Raw genomic sequence first — 2,500 nt, forward strand, 5'->3', positions numbered from 1 at the left:
GTAAAGAGTGGAAAGTGTTAAGAACCACTGACTGTTTAAGTGTCAATTGTATTTAAAGTTACCACTTGAAGAGGTAGTTTGTTGGAAAGATTTACAATGCGTTTAAAGAAAAGAAAGAAAGATTGATTGGTGTTTGATCTGTTATGGACTCTTTTGTAGCCATTATTTCTTGTGATAGTACTACGGTCCAGAATGAAATAATCATGTATATTGATATTAAGGAAACCATGACTAAGCTAAGTAGACTCAAGGCTCTTGGTAGAGTTTATTACGAGGTCGATAAGTATTTGTAGTGAAGCTGGTTCGGATTGACCAAGAGTCCTAGGACAGAGCAGACAGAGAAAGTGAAATATGGGCCGTTTGTTCATAAGTTGGCATAAATGAAAGGAGAATTGTAAGACAGAAAAAGAAGAGAAGATCAATAAAAACCAACAGCATCTGGTGTTCCCAGGCGGTCACCCATCCAAGTACTAACCAGACCCAACGCTGCTTAACTTCGCTGATCGGACGAGAAGCGGTGTGATCAGAGTGGTATGGCCGTTGGCCCTCATTGACAAACCTTTTCTCAACCTAAACAACATTTTCCCAATACTTCTTACTTCACTTCATGCATTACACCATAGCATTACACCAATTGTATCAAATCTACTTCCCAAGTGTCTCTTTCACTTTTATTTCTTCCTTAATTACTTCCTACATTTATCATATCAGCCTTGCCTTTCTCTCTTCTTTCTTTAGCTAAATCATCAGCTACATCATTCACAGACTCATGCCCTCGTTTTGTACTAGCTCTAATGATTTGATACAATATCAGATGCACAATAGTCAATGACAGATCTTACTGTCGTCAGATAGATTGATCTTAATACATGTATATCAATGCCTTTACCTTTGCTAGCTAGATTTTTTTTTCAAGGTTTGAGTCTAGACATACATATCTTTTTAACATGTGATATTTGGCTTTTGGTATTACTAAATGATGTATACATACCAAGATATTTATAAGTCTTCAATTTATCTTTTCTAATTTGACTCCATTTAACCACAACTCTTCATCGTGTGTCATTCTTGTTTGATATCTAGTTTTATGTTGATTCATAACTAATCCCAATATTTTACACAGCTGTTGTAGGTCACTTAAAGCATTACTCATCGACCCTTTAGTTTTGCATTGTATAAGGATGTCATCAGCATAAATTATCATTTCAGCTCCGTAGGAAAAGTTATAACTTACAATTTGATCCATACATACATACATACATACATACATACATACATACACCAGGGGTTTTTCCCCCTTACAAGGGAGGTAGCCAAAAAGGAAAAGGCATAAAATAATTCCCACCCATTCCATCCCTGAATACACTCCACACCCCTCCACCCTCCCTCTTATCTTAGCACCTCCTGGATGACGGGTCATCCCTGCACCTTGTCCACTGCCCTGGGTCAGAAGCAGTGTCGCAAGGCACAGCACATCCACAGCAAGGCCGCTTCATTAAATCGGCGATCCCCCCTCTCCGTCCCCCCTGCATAAAAGGAGAAGACGGGGAGAAATCCCTTCGGGCTGCGTCAAATTTTGCTCACACATACTACCTCACCCCCCATCCCCCCGCCCATTTCACCTCATACATCACAACATCATCCATATACAACCATTCTCCATTCACCCCTGTCTTCTGTCCTCTCCCGTCCTTCCTCAACAAACATTCCCCTCTTCCCCAAAGCCCCCTTCACCCCATCTATCCACCTCATCCTAGGACGTCCCCTCATGTTCACTCCCTCCACATCTGCCTTCCATACCTCTTTTATTAGTTTTTCTTCACTCATTCTTTCCATGTGCCCAAACCACCCTAATACTCTTTCATCAACCCTATCTCCCAACTCCCTTTCCACCCCTCTTCTCCTCCTCACCTCCTCATTTCTCACTCTATCTAGCCTAGTAACCCCCATCATACTTCTCAGACACCTCATCTCAAACACATTCAAACTCCTTCTCTCTTCCTCTTTTCTGCCCCATACAGTGCAGAGAACATTAAAAAGCATTGGGCTTAACACTACTCCTTGTAGGGTGCCCGATTCCATCTCCTTCTCTTCTGACTCGTTCCCTTGAAATCAAAAATTTCCTCTTCTTCTAGTAAGACAGTCTACTATCCAAGATCAAAATTTACCCTTGATTCCTTTGTTTACTAATCCTTCCAAAATAACATTTCTATTTGCTCTATCAAATGCACCTTTTAAATCAATAAAAAAGTCTATCATTAATTTCTGCATTACTCATACATTCAATAACACAATCTGTAGTGCTTTTACTTTTCATATATCCATATAGATTTTTAGATATTAAATGAACGACAGTTAGAGGCTCGTCTGCGCGATAGAGTAGAACACATACTGCCAGAGATTCGACATGGGTTCAGACCAAACAGAGGGACTTCAGATCTAATCTTCGCTTTAAAGATTATCTTCGAAAAGTCATGGGAGTTTGATAAAGACAAATATG

The 2,500-nt window shown here is 39.9% G+C and overlaps 1 non-coding gene across 1 annotated transcript; it reads right to left on the bottom strand.

The window, feature by feature from the left end:
* Positions 1–426: 426 nt before the first annotated feature.
* Positions 427–545, bottom strand: LOC143027870 (5S ribosomal RNA). Its single transcript, XR_012966676.1, has one exon. It is a non-coding gene; the product is annotated as a 5S ribosomal RNA (ribosomal RNA).
* Positions 546–2,500: the final 1,955 nt, after the last annotated feature.

The sequence above is a fragment of the Oratosquilla oratoria genome, chromosome 8 (assembly GCF_046742065.1).
Source record: "Oratosquilla oratoria isolate Oo_2021 chromosome 8, ASM4674206v1, whole genome shotgun sequence".
Taxonomy (NCBI): Eukaryota; Metazoa; Arthropoda; class Malacostraca; order Stomatopoda; family Squillidae; genus Oratosquilla; species Oratosquilla oratoria.